Consider the following 24,230-nt stretch of genomic DNA (forward strand, 5'->3'; position numbering starts at 1 on the left):
AATCACTTGATGCCATTAAATGTATACCAAATGAAACAATATTTTGATATGAGACACTGTGAGGGTTGAAATGCACAGAACTACAAAAATTATAAAGCCAAATGGTAGAATATTGAGATCCAGGAATTTGGTTTTAATTTATTTTCCAACCTACAAATCAGAAAAAGATGGGACAGGTATTGAGATTAGGCTGTTCTTCTGAAAAGCCCCTGCATGGCCCTCTTCATGTTCCTGTTCCTTAAACTAAAGATGAAGGGGTTCAGCATAGGGATGACCACAGTGTACATCACCACAGTGACCACTGTTTCCTTCCTGGCAGAAACTGAGACAGCAGAACTTAGGTACACACCAAAGCCTGTTCCATAAATAAACAAACAACTGACAGGTGAGAGCCACAGGTGGAGAAGGCTTTGTACTTCCCACCTAAGGATGGGACTCACAGAATGGAGCAAACAGTTTTATAGTAAGAGAAAAATATCTCTGAGAGTGGAGCACCACCTAAGATGGCACCAACAAACTAGATCAATGTATTATTCTTGGGGATTTTAAAACAGGCAAGGTTGATTAGCTGAGAAGGGTCATGAAAGAAATGTGATATTTCCACATCCATGAAGAAGGTAAGATGTGAAACCATGAAATAGTGCAGCTGGGAGTCCAAAAAGCTGATGAAAAATGACATTAAAAACATCACATCACAGCAGCATAGGTACATGATGATAAGGTGATGCAGAGAGTTACAGGTGGCCACAATTCTTTCAAAGGCTATCATGGTCAACAGTAGCTTGTTTATGACTCCAAAAAAAAAAAAAAAAGAAAAATGGACATCTCAGTCAGGCAGCCCCCATAGTAGATGACTCTGCAGTAAGTCTGGATATCCTCTATCATCTTCATAATTGTCGTAGAAATGAAACAGAGGTCATCCAGGGACAGGTTGGAGAGGAAGAAGTATATGGGAATGTGGAGGTGGGAGTCTGATGAGCAGAATTATGAGCAGGTTCTCTAACACAGTGACCACATACAAGGACAGAAAGAGCCCACTGAGCAAAGGCTGAAGTTCCAGATCATCTGAGAGACCTATGAGAAAGAACTCTGAGACACATGTTAGATTCTTTATTTCTATTGGGGCTGATACACCTGCTGAAAAAGAAAAGGGGCTTAGAATAGATGAAACAACTGAACAGGCAGTTATCCCTGAGCCTGTATTTTGGATTATGGGACACATACTCCAGGACTTCGGCAGAATTTCTCGGTGGTGACAAACTCAACCTCAGATGACTATTTTCTTATTGATTTTTTTGGCTATTTACCTGTTTTATATATATATTTACTATAGAGACACTAAGTTAATAAAGTTATTAAAGTCATGAACACAGGAAATATTACTTTCCTCCCTTGAAAAAAATGTATGGATTAAGAACCCTAACCTATCTTCTTCATTTAAAAAAATTATTCCAATTAAAATACACAAAAAGCAAATACACTTTAATTTATCTAAATACAGTGCACAAAATTTCTTTGATTTGGAATATTTATACATGTTCCTAACATAACTGTATTCTAAATTAAAGCTTGTTATATTTAATTAATTAGAATTTTTATGTAACTTTTACATTCCTGGATTTTTATTCTTATTTGGTTTCTCCAATATTCATTCCAAATGTTAAGAAATGCTCTCAAATATTTAAGTTTTCTTTAAAAAATCTTTTTAAATAGTCATTGAATCTTACGCTTTTTATACAGGGTTATTCATATTAACACTCTACAATCTCAGAGAGTCTGTTTGAAACTGTTCTTTGCTTTGCTTTTCTCTTTTATGTAGTGGCTTCATTAGAGTGTTTAAACATGCTCCTCATCCTAAGATTTGTGAAGCATTGTTTCTTCATCAAATCAACCACATTATTTACAGTTGAAGTTTTACAACCAAGGGGTGTCCCAAAAGGATGTCTGAAACTCAGTCCCCTTAAGCCTAGTTAAAAATGTTTTATGTCAAACCTGTCAATTAACAGGAATTCCAGTTCTCTGTACACCAGGTGCCTAAGGACAACTTGAGGCTTCCTTTCCCTTGTCAGAAAGCAATAGAAATTTGTTGGAATCCATGGGAGTCCAAAAAGACAAGAGTAACAGGCTTTATTGAAAGGAAGAAAAGAACCCTGCTGGGCATTCCTCCCAGGGAGAAGAGCACCAAAAACAGACTGAGGTAAAACTTTATAGGGTTGGAGATAGCCTCAAGCAAGGGTGTGCTGGTATGTTCGGCTTTCTGGAATACTCTTCATTGGGGTGATTGACCAGCTTCCTGGAGTTCCTTTGTCCCATGAGTGATTGTCCGGTAATTAAGGGTGGGGTCAGGCAGCCAACCGGAACAGCAAAATGGCAGTTTGGAATTCACATATCTATCAAAATTAATTTGAGAAAATGCAAAAAAAAAAAAAAAAGCACAGGAAATAATATAAGAAAAGCTTGAACAATTTCTACATCATTAACATGGAGATAAAAAGAAATCCAACTTTACAGGGTTGTTGAAAGAAATTAAAATAAATATAAACCAGTAACTATCACTCCTTATTGGCCATTATAATCACCTGCAGATCTTTTAAAATCTACTGATGCTCTTAGCCCAGTGGTTCTTAAACTTTTTGAAGTAAGAGAGCATTTAAAATCCTACAAATAATTGTAGACGCACTATTGTTGTAAGGTACCAAAAGGCTGAACATTGATATTGATATTCTAGAAGAAAAGATCAGGCTTTCCTATCAGGCTTCCCTGTCCTGTCTCTTCTCTAGGGAGGGGAGGGAGAAGAATGTAAAAGTTTCTGGGTTGCAAAAACAATGGGTCATTCCATTTCAAATTTAAAATAAAGGTTAACCTAGAAACTTCTTCTCTTTCAATAGGAGGCAGAATTTATACACTACCTTGCATTGATTATAGTTCCTCCCCTTTCCTGGAATCTTGAGGGTAAAATACCTCTAGGCTAGTGAGGGAAGATGAACCTTGAAAGAATTGTAAACATCTTTAATTGTGTTACCTTGAAAGTCTTTTTTTTTTTTTTATAATACATTTTTTATTAATGGTAATGGGATGACATTAATAAATCAGGGTACATATATTCAAAGAAAACATGTCTAGGTTATTTTGTCATTAAATTATGTTGCAAACCCCTCGCCCAAAGTCAGACTGTCCTCCGCCACCCTCTATCTAGTTCTCTGTGCCCCTCCCCCTCCCCCTAACTCTCTCCCTCCCTCCCTCCCATGTCCTCCCTCCCCCCACCCTTGGTAACCACCACACTCTTGTCCATGTCTCTTAGTCTCATTTTTATGTTCCACCAATGTATGGAATCATGTAGTTCTTGTTTTGTTCTGATTTACTTATTTCACTCCTTATAATGTTATCAAGATCCCACCATTTTGCTGTAAATGATCTGATGTCATCATTTCTTATGGCTGAGTAGTATTCCATAGTGTATATGTGCCACATCTTCTTTATCCAGTCTTCTATTGAAGGGCTTTTTGGTTGTTTCCATGTCTTGGCCACTGTGAACAGTGCTGCAATGAACATGGGGCTACATGTGTCTTCACGTATCAATGTTTCTGAGGTTTGGGGGTATATACCCAGTAGAGGGATTGCTGGGTCATAAGGTAGTTCTATTTGCAGTTTTTTGAGGAACCACCATACTTTCCTCCATAATGGTTGTACTACTTTACAGTCCCACCAACAGTGGATGAGGGTTCCTTTTTCTCCACAGCCTCTCCAACATTTGCTATTACCCATCTTGTTGATAATAGCTAATCTAACAGGAGTGAGGTGGTATCTCATTGTAGTTTTGATTTGCATTTCTCTAATAACTAATGAAGCTGAGCATCTTTTCATATATCTGTTGGCCATTTGTATCTCTTCCTGGGAGAAGTGTCTGTTCATGTCCTCTTCCCATTTTTTTATTGGATTGTTTGTTTGTTTGTTGTTGAGTTTTATGAGTTCTTTGTAAATTTTGGATATTAGGCCCTTATCTGAGCTGTTGTTTGAAAATATCATTTCCCATTTAGTTGGCTGTCTGTTTATTTTTATATCAGTTTCTCTTGCTGAGCAAAAACTTTTTATTCTGATGTAGTCCCATTCATTTATCTTTGCCTTCACTTCTCTTGCCATTGGAGTCAAGTTCATAAAATGTTCTTTAAAACCCAGGTCCATGATTTTAGTACCTATGTCTTCTTCTATGTACTTTATTGTTTCAGGTCTTATATTTAGGTCTTTGATCCATTTTGAATTAATTTTAGTACACGGGGACAGGCTGTAGTCGAGTTTCATTCTTTTGCATGTGGCTTTCCATTTTTCCCAACACCATTTGTTGAAGAGGCTTTCTTTTCTCCATTGTGTGTTGTTGGCCCCTTTATCAAAGATTATTTGACCATATATATGTGGTTTTATTTCTGGGCTCTCTATTCTGTTCCATTGGTCTGAGTGTCTATTTTTCTGCCAATACCATGCTGTTTTGATTATCGTGGCCCTATAATATAGTTTAAAGTCAGGTATTGTAATGCCCCCAGCTTCATTCTTTTTCCTTAGGATTGTTTTGGCTATTCGGGGTTTTTTATAGTTCCATATAAATCTGATGATTTTTTGTTCCATTTCTTTAAAAAATCTCATAGGAATTTTGATGGGAATTGCATTAAATTTGTATATTGCTTTGGGTAATATGGCCATTTTGATTATATTTATTCTTCCTATCCAAGAACAAGGAATATTTTTCCATCTCATTGTATCTTTTTCGATTTCTCTTAACAATGCTTTGTAATTTTCATTATATAGGTCCTTTACGTTCTTTGTTATGTTTATTCCTAGGTATTTTATTTTTTTTGTTGCAATCGTGAAGGGGATTATTTTTTTGAGTTCGTTTTCTAATATTTCATTGTTGGCATATAGAAAGGCTATGGACTTTTGTATGTTAATTTTGTATCCTGCGACCTTACTGTATTGGTTTATTGTTTCTAATAATCTTTTTGTGGAGTCCTTCGGGTTTTTGATGTATAGGATCATATCATCAGCAAAAAGTGATACCTTTACTTCTTCTTTTCCGATATGGATGCCTTTTATTTCTTTGTCTTGTCTGATTGCTCTGGCCAGAACTTCTAGCACCACGTTAAATAAGAGTGGAGAGAGTGGACAACCCTGTCTTGTTCCTGATTTAAGGTAGAAAGTCCTCAGTTTTATGCCGTTTAATAGGATGTTGGCTGATGGTTTATCATATATGGCCTTTATCATGTTGAGATATTTTCCTTCTATACCCATTTTGTTGAGAGTCTTAAACATAAAATTGTGTTGTATTTTATCAAAAGTCTTTTCTGCGTCTATTGATAAGATCATGTGGATTTGTTCTTTGTTTTGTTGATATGGTGTATTACGTTAACCGTTTTACGTATGTTGAACCATCCTTGAGATTCTGGGATGAATCCCACTTGATCATGATGTATTATTTTTTTAATATGTTGTTGTATTCGGTTTGCCAGTATTTTGTTTAGTATTTTAGCATCTGTATTGATTAGAGATATTGGTCTGTAGTTTTCTTTCTTTGTGCCATCCTTGCCAGGTTTTGGTATGAGGGTTATGTTGGCCTCATAAAATGTGTTTGGAAGTATTGCTTCTTCTTCAATTTTTTGGAAGACTTTGAGTAGAATAGGAACCAAGTCTTCTTTGAATGTTTGATAGAATTCACTAGTATAACCGTCTGGGCCTGGACTTTTATTTTTGGGGAGGTTTTTAATAGTTTTTTCTATTTCCTCCCTGCTGATTGGTCTGTTTAGGCTTTCTGCTTCTTCATGACTCAGTCTAGGAAGGTTGTATTGTTCTAGGAATTTATCCATTTCTTCTAGATTGTTGTATTTGGTGGCATATAATTTTTCATAGTATTCTACAATAATTCTTTGTATATCTATGATGTCTGTGGTGATCTCTCCTCTTTCATTTCGGATTTTATTTATTTGAGTCCTGTGCCTTTTTTCCTTGGTGAGTCTTGCCAAGGGTTTGTCAATTTTGTTGATGTTTTCAAAGAACCAGCTCCTTGTTTTATTGATTTTTTCTATAGTTTTTCTGTTCTCTATTTCATTTATTTCTGCTCTGATTTTTATTATCTCCTTTCTTCGGCTGGTTTTGGGTTGTCTTTGTTCTTCTTTTTCTAGTTCCTTAAGGTGTGAAGTTAAGTGGTTTACTTCGGCTCTCTCTTGTTTGTTCATATAGGCCTGAAGTGATATGAACTTTCCTCTTATTACTGCTTTTGCTGCATCCCAGAGATTCTGATATGTCGTATTTTCATTTTCATTTGTCTGTATATATCTTTTGATCTCTGCGCTTATTTCTTCTTTGACCCATTCATTTTTTAGAAGTATGTTGTTTAGTTTCCACATTTTTGTGGGTTTTTCCCCCTCTTTTTTGCAGTTGAATTCTAGTTTCAAGGCTTTATGATCAGAAAATATGCTTGGTACAATTTCAATTTTTCTAAATTTGCTGATATTGTCTTTGTGGCCCAACATATGGTCAATTCTTGAGAATGTTCCATGTACACTAGAGAAAAATGTATACTCTGTCGCTTTGGGATGAAGTGTCCTGTAGATGTCTATCATATCCAGGTGTTCTAGTATTTCGTTTAAGGCCACTATGTCTTTGTTGATTCTCTGTTTGGATGACCGATCTAGAGCCGTCAGCGGTGTATTGAGGTCTCCAAGTATGATTGTATTTTTGTTAGTTTTTGTTTTAAGGTAAATAAGTAGCTGTCTTATATATTTTGGTGCTCCTTGGTTTGGTGCATATATATTAAGGATTGTTATGTCTTCTTGATTCAACTTCCCCTTAATCATTATGAAATGACCATTTTTGTCTCTGAGTACTTTTTCTGTCTTGTAGTCAGCATTATTAGATATGAGTATTGCTACACCTGCTTTTTTTTGGATGTTGTTTGCTTGGAGTATTGTTTTCCAGCCTTTCACTTTGAATTTGTTTTTATCCTTGTTGCTTAGATGTGTTTCTTGTAGGCAGCATATAGTTGGATTTTCTTTTTTAATCCATTCTGCTACTCTGTGTCTTTTTATTGGTAAGTTTAATCCATTTACATTTAGTGTAATTATTGACACTTGTGGGTTCCCTACTGCCATTTTATAAATTGCTTTCTGTTAGTTTTGTATCTAGTTTGATTCTTCTCTTTTGTTTTTCTATCATTTGTTTTTGTTTGTTTGTGTTCCATACTTCTTTCCTCTGTTGCTACCTTTTTTAAGTCAAGTGTTTTTGTGGTGGTTTTTTCAAGGGCGGTTACCATTAAGTAATGAAAAGGGTACCTACCATATTCATTGTAGTACCCTATCTTATAAGTATTTCTGCACTTCATCGTCCTTTGCTACTGTTAATCTCCATTCTCCCCCCTTTTTTTCCTTTGTTGTCACAGTTTAAGTTTGGTTTTATTGTGTTCTTGGTGGAGCTGTTACTTGTGGTGTTGTTTTCTTTTGTTCTTTGAATCTGGTTGGAAAACCCCCTTTAGTATTTCCTGGAGTGGGGGCTTTCTGTTGATAAATTCTCTCATTTTTTCTGTATTTGTGAATGTTTTTATATCTCCTTCATACTTGAAGGATAGCTTTGATGGGTATAGTATTCTTGGCTGAAAGTTCCTCTCTTTCAGGGCTTTAAATATTGGGGTCCACTCTCTTCTAGCTTGTAGAGTTTCTGCTGAGAAATCTGATGATAATCTAATAGGCCTTCCTTTATATGTTGTACTCTTCTTTTCCCTGGCTGCCTTGAGAATTTTTTCTTTGTCATTGGTTTGTGTCATCTTTATTATAATGTGCCTTGGAGTGGGTTTGTTGGGGTTAAGAAAACTCGGTGTTCTGTTTGCTTCTTGAATTTGAGGCTTTAGTTCTTTCCACAGGCTTGGGAAGTTCTCGTCTATTATTTGTTTGAGTATATTCTCCATTCCATTTTCTTTTTCTTCTCCCTCTGATATACCTATTATTCTTATGTTATTCTTTCTGATGGAGTCAGACAATTCCTGTAGGGCTTTCTCGTTTTTTATTATTTTTGAGTCTCTTTCTTCTTCTCTCTGTTGTGCCTCAAGTTGTTTGTCTTCTATTTCACTAATCCTATCTTCAATCTGGGCTGTTCTGTTAGCTAAGCTTGTTACCTCGTTTTTCAGCTCGTGAATTGAGTTTTTCATTTCTGTTTGATTTGTTTTTATAGTTTCAATTTCCTTGGTAATATATTCTTTGTGTTCATTGAGTTGTTTTCTGATCTCCCTATATTGCCTTTCTGTGTTTTCTTGTATATCTCTGAGTATTTTTAAGATTTCTATTTTAAATTCTCTGTCATTTAGCTCCAAGGCTTCCAATATGTTAAGTCTTTTCTCCATAGATTTTTCCACATCTATTTGTGTTACCTCTCTTTCTTTTGAATCCATAATATTCGATTTCCTCTTTCTTATTGGCATCTGAGGGTGGTCTTGTTGATAGCACTAATTAGAATTAATAAAGAGTAAAAAGTAAAAAAAAAAAAAAAAAAAAAAAGGTAAAACACCCCACAAAAAAAAACAGTAATAATTTATTATTTCCCCCTTTTTTCTTTCTTCTCTTTCCCTCCTCTCCCCTCCTCAGGGAAATATCGTGCCTATAATGGAGGGCCTGATTTGGGGTGAAGAGTTCAAGGGGCAAAAAAAGGGAGTAGGGATCTACTAAATGAAAAAAAAAAAAAAAAAAAAAAAAAGGAAGAAAATCTTAGACAAGCATAAGATGATTTGCTTGTAAGTGATGGTCAACTAAGAGATATAATGAGAGGGATAAGAGGGAACCAGAAAAAAGGACCAAAAAAGAATAATAAAGAAGAAAAAAATAAAAATAATAAGTAAAAATCTGTTGTATTAAGTGGAGCGAAGACTAAATACAATGGAGACCTTGGGTTGGGAGGACCCAAAATGCCACAAAAATAAACAAACAAGAAAAAAAATAAAAACAAAAGCAAAAAAGAAAAATAAAGCCAAAAAAAGCCTTGAGTCCCAAATTAATTTGTTCGTGATTGAGGATTAAATGGGAGGAAAGTAAAATGAGAAAAGAAAAAACGAATAGAAAGGAAAAAATAAGAAAAAGAGAAAAACGAAGGAAGAAATAAAATAGGAAGAGAAAAAAAACAAAATAAAGCAAGACAAAAAAAAAACAAAAGAGGAGAGAGTGAGAGTTAAGTGTTTTGGAGTATAACCTTAAAGGAGGGTGAGGATGAAGAAGAGAAATAAAATGTAACACTCATGGGTAGTGTAGTTCAAGAAAAGGGAAGCATAAGATGGGCAGAGAATAGAAGGACCGAGGTGGAGGAAATAAAGGCAATAAGATAGAAGAAACAAGCAACAACAACAACAAAAAAAAAAAAATTAGTGGAACAAGTTGTAAAGTCTGTGGATTTTTCTTGATTTTGAGAGGTTAACTTCTTCCTTTTTCTTTTCTCTCCCTCTTCCTGGTCGGTGACTCTACCCCAGGCTCTGCCCCTGTGTCACACTTAGGTAGGGATTTGCAGTTGATGGGATTCTATGGCAATGTCATATAATTGGCTTTAGTCTTGCTGGAAGTCAAGGCTTGTTGGCGTTTGCAGGGTCCAACGATGAGAGTTTGCTTTCCTGGATTCTCTCTCCTAGTCCCCCCTTTCTGAATTAGCTGCCTGGTGATCCAGCTATAAGGCTGCAACTGCTTCTGCCTGGGGAGTAAGAGGCTCAAAGAGCTGGGAAATCCCCACTCTATCCCCACTCAGTGCAAGGCTTTGGGAAAGGCTCTGGCAGTCAGGGCCTCCAGTGTAATCAGGCGGGGGTGGGAGTCAACTGTTGTCAAGGTGACTGTTCAGCGCCTATCATTCAGTTGGACCTCTCAACCCAGGCTTTCCACACTTTGTAGCCTGTTTTGGCTGGTAAGAAGAGGCACTAGTCTCTGCTTGCGACTAGTGTAGTATAGATCTTATTATCTGCCAAGTCCTTCTTGTTAGCGTTTATCCCTGAATATGGAGGCTCTATCAATCAGAAGTTGCCCCTGCCCCTTTAGCGAGAGGCACTAAAAAATATCACGCCTCTTGTCTTGGATCGCTGAACTGAGAGAGATCTTATCAATTAGAACCAAGGGTGCGCAGATTTCATGGGTTAAGCTAATTTCAGTGATTGGGTCGCAGCTGTGCTCCCGAAGGTATTTTAGGCTGCCTGCGCGCGCCCCTCCCCCAACGCTTGATTGTTAGCTTGAATGGCTGGGTGAGGTGCCCCGCTCACGGAGAGAATCTCCCAAGCCTCTCCCGCTCGCCCTGCCGCTGGCGGCTGGATCGCACCAGGCGCAGGATAATGGCGCACCCTGGGTGTGCAGGCCAGTAGGGTGCTCTGGACGCGTGGAATGCCCAGGGCACACGCACGAATGGGGTGCTCCAGGCACCGGTGGCTGGCGACTCTCACTCGTAGTGCGCGGGCCACTGGGAACGTAAGCGGTGCTCGCTCTGCAACCGGACCGGGCGCGCGCCCGGCGGCTCGCGGCTCCCGAGTGTGGGCTGACTCACCACAGGCGCACTTCCTCGCGGCTTGAATGAACGTCCCTGCGGTAGCTTCCTCCACACCCTCGTCTCTCAGATTCAAGTGATAACAGTCCTTTCGCTTTCAGTTTGTGTGGAATTCCGGAATGCTCCGAGGATAAATTTTTCTGTTTCTAGTTGATAAATTTGTTGTGATTTAGGGGAGAGCTGTTGGACACGCTGCTCACGGTGCCATTTCCGTGACGTCACTCCGAAAGTCTTAATGTTTCTCTGTAACCCTGTAAAGCCAGTCACCACGGTCACCATCACAGCAGCCTGTCCCATGCAGGTTTGCATTGGATTCAGACAGTTGGTAAAGAAACAACAGAGCCAAAAACTGATGGGCCATCATCTTTAATCCTAGCTTGCACCCAGTGGGCAAGTAAAAACACACACTGGGCTCCAAAACCCACTCACATCCAGTGCTCACAAAGCTACTGACTTATCCAAGTTTCCTAGAATCAAAGGTTTCTAGCTCACCAGACTTATTCACCTCTGTTCCCCATCTCCTTTCTTTTCCCTGCACAAACTCTGCACAAACTGGCTTCTCATTCAGCACTCCACCACCTTGGCTGCTTCTCCAGGCCTCCTCCATGTGGCCTTTCTCTGCTTCCTGCTCTCTAATGCTAATCTCAGGAACCAAGAGGGAAAGCTCCCATTCTGCCCCCATTTTATAGTGTAGAAATCAAAACCTTTAATCCAATATACAAAATAGGGAAGTCTCTAATACAAAGTCACTTATCAGAAATATGATGGGATTGCACCACCCCACATCAAAAAGGGTGGGAAAGGCTTAGTCCTAAAACCAAGCCCCAAGCTACAAGGATCCTGCCTGTCCACAGCCCACCTCCAATACACATTGATATCACCTAGGCAACGGCTTCCACGTGTGCAGTGCCATCTTTAACAAAGTGAGCATAATATATTTTATCTGCCCAACAAACCCCTAAACAAATGTTTCCAGCTTGTACTGTGACATCATGCTCTACCCCTCCCATGTGTCAGCAAGGGTATATAAACAGCCCCTGAACTATTTTTGGCCCTGAACGATTTGGGCCTGCAGATGCCCCATGTCAAACATATGCGGCCGGTATATTTAAAATTTCCTCCTCTAATAAAACTTCAGAATTTATGTAGACTGGGTGTCTCTAGATGAACTCAATGAAATGAGGTACAGTGCCTTTCAGCATCTGGGGTGTGGTGTTTTATAACACTATATACAACTTTCTGAGAAATATGTTATACTAATTGTAGGGTAGTAGATAATGGAGGAAGGTCACGTGGGGAACTTAGGCCCAGGAACTTTGGCTAGGACTGCCCACAACCAAGTGTGCCAAAAGAAAGTTCCCAAGAACCCTTAAGAAAAGAGTGACACCTTCGTCAGCCAGTGAGATTTCACCATGTCATATTAGCTTGACCACCCTAGGAACCCTTTAAATATCTCTCTTGTGGGTCACCCCTTGCTACTTCCCTGGCCTATATGTCCCCTCAGGGCCAGGGAACCTCATCAGATGGGAAACGCTCTGTACTCAGTAAAGCCACTTTGTGGCTCCGGCCCCTTTCTTCCTTCTTGGTGGGGAAAAATACCTTACATTTTGGTGCCGAGAACCCGGGAGGAGTTGAAGTCCACAAGGACTGCTCCTCTTCCCTTTTCCTCTGAGAAAGAACCAGGATCTCCAACTTTTTACTTACTTCAGCACACAGTATGGTAAGTCCCCTACCTCCAGCCTTCCCCTCAGTTCTTTTCATCAAGACTCCCTGTCCAAAACCATAGCTATGTCAGGGACCTCTCTCCGTTCCGAGTGTGTGTGTGCCCGTGGAGACATCCTGAGCACATCCACTTTTCCTAACCATCCATGGCCAGAGCTTGAGTTTTGGGATGCCAGTTCTCAACTCTGACCACTCTGAGGACTGAGGGTGGCTGTGGGGGCACAGGAATCCAAAAACACTCCTAGAGTTGCCTTATCCAAAATCTTTCCCTCCCTAAAGAAGAAAAAACTGTTCTTCTTCTCTGCTGTGGCCAGGCCACAGAACCCACTGGATAATCGGTCCAGGTAGCCTTCTGAAGAAACTTTTGGTTTTAACACCCTCACCAATTTAACTATCACCAAAAAAGCTGGGAACTGATTGGAGATCCCTTACATACAGGGCTTCTAGTTATTCGTTATTCATGTGCCCGTTCTTAAGCTCTGTGCCTCCTGTTCTACGTGCAGGCTTTTTTCTGGCCAGAACCTCTGCTTCTAATCTTTTCTTCTTCATGGACTCCCACTCTCTTCCCCTCCTGCTTGACCTCCAGGGGAGCCCCTCTCTCAGGACCCCTCTCTGGTCCCTCTGCGGACCTCTTCCACTAGAATCTTTTCCCTCCAGAGAGCCCTCTCCCCTCCCTTCAAAGGATCCTGTTTCAACCCTCATACACTGTTGGTGGGAATGTAAAGTAGTACAACCATTATGGAGGAAAGTATGGTGGTTCCTCAAAAAACTGAAAATAGAACTACCTTATGACCCAGCAATCCCTCTACTGGGTATATACCCCAAAACCTCAGAATCATTGATACATAAAGACACATGTAGCCCCATGTTCATTGCAGCACTGTTCACAGTGGCCAAGACATGGAAACAACCAAAAAACCCTTCAATAGAAGACTGGATAAAGAAGATGTGGCACATATACACTATGGAATACTACTCAGCCATAAGAAATGATGACATCAGATCATTTACAGCAAAATGGTGGGATCTTGATAACATTATACGGAGTGAAATAAGTAAATCAGAAAAAAACAAGAACTACATGATTCCATACATTGGTGGAACATAAAAACGAGACTAAGAGACATGGACAAGAGAGTGGTGATTACCAGGGGTGGGGGGAGGGAGGATGCAGGAGGGAGAGAGGGAGAGAGTTAGGGGGAGGGGGAGGGGCACAGAGAAAACTAGACAGAGGGTGACGGAGGACAATCTGACTCTGGGTGAGGGGTATTCAACATAATTTAATGACAAGATAACCTAGACATGTTTTCTTTGAATATATGTACCCTGAATTATTAATGTCATCCCATTAACATTAATAAAAAATTTTTTAAAAAAACAAAAAAAACCCAAAGGATCCTGTTTCTCATTCACCTGCAAATGCCAATCTCTCTTTCTCCTCCCCTGCTAGACAGGGGCCCCTCCCTTCTCCACTGCATTCTTAAGCTGCTCCTCCTCTTATTTCCAACCCTAAACCCTTATTGAAAACCTGTGACCATGGCATTTAAAGTTTTCAATGGTCACAACTAGTAAGAACAGGCCAAGGCTGTTCACCAGGCCTGAATGCAGCAGAAGGTAATGCTCCAAACCCAGGCACTTGTGGCAACCCTGAGGCCAGCAGAGCAACAGGGGCAAGGCACAGGAAGTGCCCAGCCCAAGTCTGGACTGCAAAGAGGAATCCCCACCAGGAGCTTGCTTTATATGTGGCAACAGGACCACTGTGCCCAACAGTGCCCCTACCCATGGCTGCCCACTGAGCCCTGCCCTGACTGCAAGCAGCCTGGTCACTGGCAGAGCTATTGCCCCTTTGGGTGACAGGCTTTTTCCTCAGTGCCTCTGCATGGTGGACAAGCTGCCCAAATGGGAGGCCAATCCAGCCAGGTGGACCCACTGCTTGACTGACATGGCCTGGACTCAGGAGAATCCAGGATATGCTGCAACTACTAGTGGGTAAGTCTATTTCATTTCTTGTGGACACAGGAGCTGCCTTCTCTGTTTTGCCATCACACTCTGGACCTCTAATTCCCTCACAGGTCTCAATTATGGGAATGGGACCCCTTCTTTTCCTCTTTGCACACCACTTCTGACATGCAGTTTTTTCCCCTTTATATGTCACTCCTGGCATAGAGTTTTGCCTCAAGCTTGCCTCCATGCAGGACCACTGGCAGTTGGAACCACTGGACTCTACCCATCTCCATCTCACCAAAAGGCTGGACCCTGCAAATCCTCCTACTACTCCTCTTTTTTTAAATCCTTACAGGACCACATCTGCCAAGTTTCTCCAGTTACGGCCAAACAGATGTTCCTCCTGACACCCCTAAAAACCACCACCTGCCAATCTACCCCTCCCCACGACACCCCTAATCAGCAGGAAGTAGACAGACAAATAAGCAGTGCCCCTAATTAATACAAAAGAACAGAATGGAAGGTGGTGGGCAATGGGGGAAGGTCACATGGGGAACTTAGGCCCAGGAACTTTGGCTAGGACCACCCACAACAAAATGCGCCAAAAGAAACTTCACAAGAGCCCTTTGGAAAAGAGCAACACCTCTGTCAGCCAGTGAGATTTCACCACATCATATTAACTTGACCACCCTAGGGACCCTTTAAATATCTCTTACACAGGTCACCCCTTGCAACTTCCCTGGCCTCCATGTCCCCTCAGTGCCAGGGAACCTCATCAGACAGAAAGCACTCTGTACTCAATACAGCGTTTTATTATTCCACACTTTGTGACTCCAGCCTCTTTCTTCCTTCTCGGTGGTGAAAAATACCTTACACTAATTAAGTCAAATTTTAAAGAAAAAAAGTACATAAAATCCAAGCATGCTTTTATGGTAATTAATCACAATAAATATGACAAAATTAAATTTATTCTGACATTAAAAAAATTTTTATGTTACATTTTTTGAGAAATGCTCTTTAGAATTTGTAAAAAAGAGGGGTTAAAAATTAAAAAAAACAAAAAAGTTATCTTTTATATATATAGATACATTCTTAGTAAGATTTAGTAAATTTGGCAGGTCCCAGCATGAATGTGTTAAGTTTTTTTCATTCTTGTGTTTATGAGAAACATAAGCTTGATGTGTCCTAGCGATTTCTTCAATGTTTGGGAATGTATTTGAAAGGCAAACTCTCATTTCCTTGTCAATATATTGAAGAATTTCTTTCTTTTTACTCTTAATTGTGTTGAGAGTAGAAAATCCTAATTCACATGAATAGAATGTTGAAAATTATAGTAAAATGTTCAAAGATTTTAGATATTAATGAGGAGCCACTGAGCCATTTCACCCGCAGGTGTTGTAAAGTACCAAAGGCTACAGAATTAATATTAATATTTTAGGAGGCTTGGAGGACATTTTATTAATTTGGGTTAAGGTGTGAAGAGAAATTGTGAGAATAGTCTCTGTACTGTGTGATTGGTATAACCAGGATGGATCTTGCCATTGTATTGTAAATGAAAAGGGAAGGAAAGCATAGATTCCCTGACATTCCACCACACCTGTGGGGAAAAGGAGTGACTGGATAGCCAGGTGCAGGAAGGGAAAAGCCAAAATAAACCTTTTCTTATAACTATGAGCCATTTGCGGGCATTTGTCCCCACGGAAACTACCTCTCTTATGTAAATGCATGTGGTTAATACCTCTGACTCTGGACAGAGAGATGGCGGATGAACACTAGAAAATATAGGAAGGCCTTTTAATATGTAAAGAGATATCTTTTCTACCATTGTGTTGACTTGTAAATTTTGTTTTCTCCAAAATGATGTATGGTTTGCAAATTGAACGTGGTCCTATCATGTTAAAGGACATATGACTATAACCAATAGCGGAAAGGGGTTCCTAATTGCAATTTTTGCTTCTGTACTTCCCACTTACAAAACTATAAAAACTAAGTAGAACAAAGGGCCAGCGCGCTCCCCGTCAGATTTCTGTCGGAGTTCCGCCGCTTGGCCAAGCTAGACAATAAAACTTTAATGTGTAAACGACAGACTTTGCTCCTGTCTTCCATATTTCGGGTTCCTCCGAATTTGGATTAACATTGCCATATATTCTTCTTTTATAGAAATCCAAAAGGCTTCAAGAGACAATTCCTTATATTTAATTATCAATCCACAATCAGTGCATATATCTGCCAGTTTTTTTTTCTGTTAATGTTAAACCAAAATCACTTAAAGCTTCCATGAATGGATATCTAATCCAATCATATTGTTTAGTGTTAAATGATGAAAAATGCTATAAATTATATTCTGCCCTTCAGCCTTCAAGTCCTATTTTATTTACTAACTTTTGCTCACTTCCAGTGTCAGATTCTTCAATATTATGCTTCTATTTGAGAAATCTATCCATTTTATTTGGATGTATTTATCTAAAAATAATATAATGATGTGTTAATAATAAATATAATAATAATGTGTAAACAAAAAGAACAATATTTCTGTAATAAAATGGTATAATAAAGTAACTATATTTATTTTTATATCTGGTCACATGCCGTGAACCAGTGCAGCTAGTAATTTCAGGTCCCCAGTGGGAACAATGCAGAATTAAGAAAATACGGAATCGGGAGGCCCCTGTAATAACCACTGACAAAAACAAACCATGCACCAAAACCAAATCTTGCTTTCTTTATAGGTCAAAGTGGGCAATTAGCAAATCAATGAGATCTTTGATCATATTTCCAAGGCAACCCAAAAATTTGACCAAGTGCAGAAAACCCCTACCATACATATCATCTTAATTTTACACCAAACAAAGGATAGAAGAAACTTGCCTCCAGTCTTTCTGGGGACCATGGGGGGTAGTATAAACAATCCAGCACCACAGTTTAACACCCTTTTGCAACCTAATCAGGCAAGTGGAGTAGAGGGTTGTGCAGACAGTCAGCTTACAGCCAATTCCCACACCTCTGTCCCCCAAAAATCTAAACTCCAAAATCCCTGTTGGTTTTCTGGTCCCAAACAGGCACATATTTCTCTGGAATACCATAGGGTGCACATGAAAATCTTCTAGGGCACACCACTGCACCCTGGCGCACACTTTGAGAACCACTGTCTTAGCCATAGCCTAGAACCAGTTATACCAGACTTTCTACATGTGAGTTTGATAATGATCTAATATGCAGTCAGAGATGAGAGTCATTGCCTTAGAACACTCCCAGGCACTTAGAGGAAGTCTCACTAATAATATCTATTATTATCATTGACATCCACTCACCATATTTAAAGTGTGACATTTCAGTAATATTTTTGAAACATATTTTTATACAGATTTGCAATATTATCAATAATTTTTCAGTTTTGTTGCTATCCCTGTTCCACAAAGTCAACCACCGTCAGGGAATATGTTGGGGATATTTTTCTGCTTATACTTTTATAATGTTAGGATTGATTTTGTACTCATAAGCAACTTTAGTGAAATTTTAACTGTAATACTACACCTGTTCTTTTGAAATGTTCTCATTAAAACTTTATATTTTTATTCCTTCTATAAAATATATGCATCTATTTTAAACTTTTAAGCTGATGCATAATATTGTCAGAGGCATAGACTTCATTTTATTTTTTAATAATTATACTGACAATTCTATGCAAACTCTTTTATGTCTCCATATCACACAAGTGAGAATGTCAGTAAGATATATGTGAGGTATAGTTTCTTACATTGTAAAAATCAGTGCACATTAAATATTACTATTATTTACCTAAATTTTTCTCAAAAAAATCAGATACAATCAATTACTTGCTCTTATTGCTGAGATCTAGAACCAGCATTTCCTGAAGTCTGTCTAGTACTAGTCATGTCATGATAGCTCAATGAATTTTTCAATTTATACAGAAAATGTTGCTTGCACATACCAGATTTCCAAATGAGATGGGGAAAAAATACTATTTATAGAAAATTCCATAAAATAAAATATTTATTTTAGAAAGGCCCCTGTAAATGACTTGTTCTGTTTTCTTATTCCTAGTGACCTCACTGAGTCCCAATAGGAGGAACCAATGATTCTGTCTCTGTTTCCTGATAAAGGACAAAGCAGGAATGAAAAAAAATTGTTTAACTCTAGTTCAGGAACAGAGTCCTGAGTCAAGATTCAGGGGATAAACATTTGAGTCCCACATCTTTCACACATCAAATTTAGAGTGTGTATAAACATCACAGCGTCTTTCTGATGACATTTTTACCCGGAAATGGGGAGAAAATGTGCCCTGAAATTTGACAATTAACATCAGTTACCATATTTTAATCAGAATTAAATTTTTATTGCAGTAACCACTTATTGATAAATTTAATCTCAGGAAATATTTAATGACTTCTGTATAATTACATGGCAGAGAGATCATAGCCTTCCCTGTCCCAGGGAACTTGAACATGGGAATGACATGACATCCTAAATGTGAAATCCTAAAAGTGTCTCAGTTCATGAAGTCAGATTGATCCTGCCCTTCTCCACCCTTTAAGAGTTTTCATTATTTAAAATTAACACAATTTTTTGAAAGTGAATGTTGCATATCTTATAAAAAGAAAGTAAGAGGTTCAGAGGAAGTTCATGTCATAGACGCACATAATCCCCTTTGCATCTTTTCTGTACTCCTGTGAAATATTGCTGGAAGGGATGAAAGGACAGGGAGAAAAGCAGCCTGGGGGTGGAAAACCATCGCCTCCTCTGTGTTTATGTGAACAAAGGGTTTATTTAATGTTAAAAAGAGATTTTTTTTTGCTCTTATTTTTGTTGCCTACTCTGTTCAAAGGTATAAGCTCTGAGGAATCAAAAATTAAAGAGATTCAGCCCTGGCCAAGTGGCTCAATTGGGTGGAACATTCTCCTGATACACCAAGGTTGTGGGTTTTCTTCCAGTTTCGACATGTACAAGAAACAACCAGTGAATGCACAACTAAGTCTTTGATTTTATTTTATTTTCTCTTTATATTTTTCCGAAGTTAGAAGCGGGGAGGCAAACAAACTTTCACATGCACCTGACCAGGATTCACCTGGCATGCCCACCAGGAGGCGATGCTCTGCCTATCTGGGTGTCATTTTGTTTCTGCCGGAGTCATTCTAGTGCCTGAGGCAGAGGCATGAAGTCATCCTCAGTTTCTGGGACAACTTTGCTACAGTGGAGCCTTGGTTGCGGGAGGGCAAGAGAAAAATAGAGAAAAAGGAAAGGAGGAAGGGTTGAAAAGCAAATGGGTGCTTCTCCTGTGTGCCCTGGCTGGGAATCAAACCCTGGACTTCAACTTGACAAGCTGATATTCTACCACTGAACCACCCAGCCAGGGCTATTTTCTTTTTTATTAAATGACAGGTGAAGAGGCAGAGAGACTCTTGCATGAGCTCCAACTGAGATCTAACCTGAAAGCCCTCTATGGGGCAATGCTCTGCTCATCTGGGGCCACTGCTCCATTGCTTGACAATTGAGCTGTTTTATCACATGGGGCAATGCCATGGTGCTATCTTCACAACCCAGGGCCAACTTACTTGTTCAAGTGAGCCATAATTGCGGGAGGGGAGAGAGAGAGAAAAAAAGAAAAGCTCTGGTGAAAAAGCAAATGGTCACTTCACTGATGTGCCTTGACTTGAAGTTGAACCTAAGACTTCTACACACCAGGCTGATGCTCTACCACTGAACCAACCAGCCAAAGCCTACACAACTAAGTCAAACTACCAATCAATGTTGTTTTTTCTCTCTCTTTTTTTTTTTTTCATTTTTCCAAAGCTGGAAACGGGGAGCCAGTCAGACAGACTCCGCATGCACCCGACCAGGATCCACCCAGCATGCCCACCAGGGGGCGATGTTCTGCCCCTCTGGGGCATTGCTCTGTTGCGACCAGAGCCATTCTAGCGCCTGAGGCAGAGGCCACAGAGCCATCCTCAGCGCCCGGGCCAACTTTGCTCCAATGGAGCCTCGGCTGCGGGAGGGGAAGAGAGAGACAGAGAGAAAGGAGAGGGGGAGGGGTGGAGAAACACATGGGTGCTTCTCCTGTGTGCCCTGGCCGGGAATCGAACCCGGAACTCCTGCACGCCAGGCTGACGCTCTACCGCTGAGCCAACCGGCCAGGGCCTCTCTCTTTTTTAACTATCTCTTTCTCTCCCTTTACCTTTCTCCCTAAAATCAATAAAAAAATTTTAAAATAAATTAATGAGATTTAGTCATTTTCCATTCATACACTCAGTATCTTCTTGTATAAAGACATAATAGAATGTTCCATCAGAGATCCAGGGAAATGAATAACTTCCAATCACACAATATTTTATTTAAAGTGCATAAAGATAGACTGTTAATATCAATAATCATAACTAAAATTTATTTTGAACTTTCTATGTACACTCATTATATATGGAATTTCCACTATATTTAATCTTTGGGAAAAAATGCAGTTGTGGTGACAGAAATTAACATAAAAATGTTGAGGTTCAGAGACACCAGAACTTGCCCATTATCGCACAAGATTATATAGCAGACAAAATTAAACTAAATTCTTAGTCTCTGCTGCTTATATGTTAAACTTCTTTACTGTTTTCCAACACCTCAGGAAGTTTAACGCAGAAGTTCAGAGGCCTTAACTAAAAGTACAGCTGAGATACATATTTTAACTGATTATTGGTTTTTAAGAATGAAAACCAACACCTGTAATAGGTCTATTTTAGACTAAGAAGAGCAAGATTCAGAAATGAAGGAGGAAGAAAACAGTTCAAGCAAAATCTAGGAGTGGAAACAAGCAAAAAATCTGCCTTAAATTATAAACTGCTGATTTGGCTATGGTTCGCACCATGAACTCAGCTAGCCTTCCTACAGTCAGTGCAGCAGGGGGCATCCATCACTTTCCACTGTGGTCTCCTGGGAACCCCCACAGGGAGGAGGACAGTGAACAGGGGGTCTGCCTGGAGTTACTGGGGAAATAAAATGATGAGTTGGGATTTCAGGAAAGAATACTGGCCATGTGTCCTATTTGTAGAATCTGGATGCCTAAATTCCAACTTGAATCAACTCCCACTTTACTGCAAGCCCTAGTTCACGTTATATTTAAATGCTGTGCTCCTGTATTTATACATAAAATGAAGAAATGTGCATTTCTCTTCCTTGGGGAGTAATTATGCAGATGAAATGAAACAAGGTGTAGAATACTCAGCTGAGGGCCTGGTACATAGGAGGTCCTCACTGACTGTTCATGACATCAAGATCACTGTCTTCATTTTCTACCTCCTCCTCCTCCTCTTCATCATCAACACCTCTTGATTTTGGAGTGTTTAGGAGACCATTTGAAGAAGCTTATTTCCTGTTATCATGGGGGTAATTTCTATGGAGCTAGAACCATTTAGAGAGAAAAGCAGAACTCTAAACAAAAGTTCTTAGACTCCCACCAAAACCAAAAACCTAAACTTCATAGTGCTTGAAATAGAAACCACATTTGGTGCCCTGTCGTTTGTCTACCCCAAATGTCCTGCTTGTCCTGACAATAAAAAAAAACAATGCTCCCAGTCCTTCCTCCCTCAGTGTCTCCCATGGCACTCACTGGACTGGGCTGTGAATCTGGCGGTCCATGACCAAAAAGGGCCAGTCTGCTGCCCCTCTTCTGCCTCCTGAGCATTGACTGCTGAGGCTCTGTCCATGGTATAGGCAGATAGACAGATTCAGGCCAGACCTCCTGACAGAGATGATTTTTGAGAGATGAGGCATAGGCGCAAGGCCAGCTGGACAGGGACCGGCACTCTAAAAGCCTGGAGACACACTGATCATTTATGGAAGTCTGCCTTGAGCACTCAATGCACAGAGCTCACAATTAGCCAGATTGATTCATGAACTCTATTCCCTGAAGACTTTACAATCTTATTTATGAAAGAAAAAAGTCAGTGTTCTTGGTCCAGATCAATTATTTCTGAGTTCCACCCCTTCTCAGGTAAAGGTCACTTGGCTGCCTTGAGTCACATATGAAAACAAAGGCGCTTCCTATAAAGATTAATTATTTCCAGTTAAAAATTTACTTTAAATTTAAATTTTCTGAAATGATATTGGTGATGAAATATGCACTATCAGAAATTTGGCATCTTTGATTCAAACATTTCTCATGATAAAACATGAAAATATTTTCATATGTGAACATGCTTATATCTGCAAGGAAACCTTCATGCTTTTCTTACCTTGGTTTGTTTGTTTGTTTGTTTGTACAGAGACAGAGATTGAGAGAGGGACACATAGAGCCAGACATAAAAAAAAAAGGGAGAGAGAGAGGAGAAGCATCAATTCTTTGTTGCGGCACCTTAGTTGTTCAATGATTGCTTTCTTATACGTACCTTGGTAGAGGGCTACAGCAGAAAGAGTGACATTTTGCGGAAGCCAGCAACCTTGGGCTCAAGCCAGTGATCATGGGGTTCATATGTATGATCCCATGCTCAAGCCAGCGACCCCACACTCAAGCACATGAGTCTGCATTCAGGCCAGATGAACCTGCACTCAAGCCTACACCTCGGGGTTTTGATGCTGGGTCCTCTGGATCAGAGTCCGACAGTCTATCCACTGCACCATCTCCTAGTCAGGCCTTCGTGCTTTCCTTTTATTATTATTTTTTGTGACAGAGATAGAGACAGACAGAGGAACAGATAGGAACAGACAGACAGGAAGGGGGATCAGAAGCATCAATTCATTGTTGCAGTACCTCAGTTGTTCATTGATTGCTTTCTCATATGTGCCTTGATTAGGGGCTACCACAAACCATGTGACCCCTTGCTCAGCCAGATGAGCCTGTGCTCAAGCCAGTGACCTCGGGGTTTCAAACCTGGTTTCTCTGCATCCCAGTCCAATGTTCTATCCACTATATGACCGCCTGATCAGGCTGTGCTTTTCTTTTTTTTTTTTTAATTTATTTATTCATTTTAGAGAGGAGAGGAGAGAGAGACACACACACACAGAGATAGAAATAGAGAGAGAGAGAGAGAGAGAAGGGGGAGGAGCAGGAAGCATCAACTCCCATATGTGCCTTGACCTGGCAAGCCCCGGGTTTTGAACCAGCAACCTCAGTGTTTCCAGGTTGACGCTTTATCCACTGTGCCACCACAGGTCAGGCTGTGCTTTTCTTAATATGAGTTCTTCTCATTTTTTACGGAGTGCATTTCTTGCTAGCTTTTTGTTACTAATTTAAGAGATATTATTAGTTTTATTTACTCCTAATTGATTCATATTGACATATTAGAAAATAATTAAATTGTATATTTTTATTATCTAGAGCTCCTCTTTAGGTGTTTTTAGTTGTTTTTCTTGAGTAGAATTTTATTATCTGAATATTTATTTTTGTGGTACTGTGTGTGTGTGTGTGTGTGTGTGTGTGTGTGTTTCTGTCTGTCTGTCCAAATGCATGGGCTATATCTTCTAGAAACATAATGGTGATAAAATCAACTTCTATATTTGTTCACTATGATGAAAATGACTCCAAGGTCCCAGCATTAAACCTTATAGTAGTTCTAGTTAGTATACACATTTTATTTTTTATATTCTTGTTCTGCTTAAATTTTAATCTAGAACAAGCTATAATTTACCAAATGCCTGTTTAAGAAAACTAAAATATAGTTTATTCTTTCCCTTTGGCCTCTTATTGTGATAGCCAGAACGTCCGCTTATTGATGCTTTACTGTGTGCCAAACCCTGTCCTAAGCACTTTAAATATATTTAGTTTTCTCCTCACAGTAACCCATAAAGAAAACAATTTTATCAATAACACCAGAAAAGGGTCAGCAAATCTTTCTGTAAAGGGTCCAGTAGTAAATATTTCAGGCTCAGTAGGCCATGTGGTCTTTGTTATAACTACTCAGCTCTGTCATCATAGCACAAAAGCAGCCATCAACAACACATATGTCAATGAGCAAGGCCATGTTTCAATAAAATTTTATTTATGAAAATTGGTGGCAGGTTAAATTTGGCCCAAAGATTGTAGTTTG

General features: G+C 39.5%; 1 pseudogene; it reads right to left on the reverse strand.

Moving 5' to 3' along the window:
* Positions 1-185: 185 nt before the first annotated feature.
* Positions 186-21,843, reverse strand: LOC136388285 (olfactory receptor 7E178-like; annotated as a pseudogene).
* Positions 21,844-24,230: the final 2,387 nt, after the last annotated feature.

This window comes from Saccopteryx leptura, chromosome 1, assembly GCF_036850995.1.
Source record: "Saccopteryx leptura isolate mSacLep1 chromosome 1, mSacLep1_pri_phased_curated, whole genome shotgun sequence".
Taxonomy (NCBI): Eukaryota; Metazoa; Chordata; class Mammalia; order Chiroptera; family Emballonuridae; genus Saccopteryx; species Saccopteryx leptura.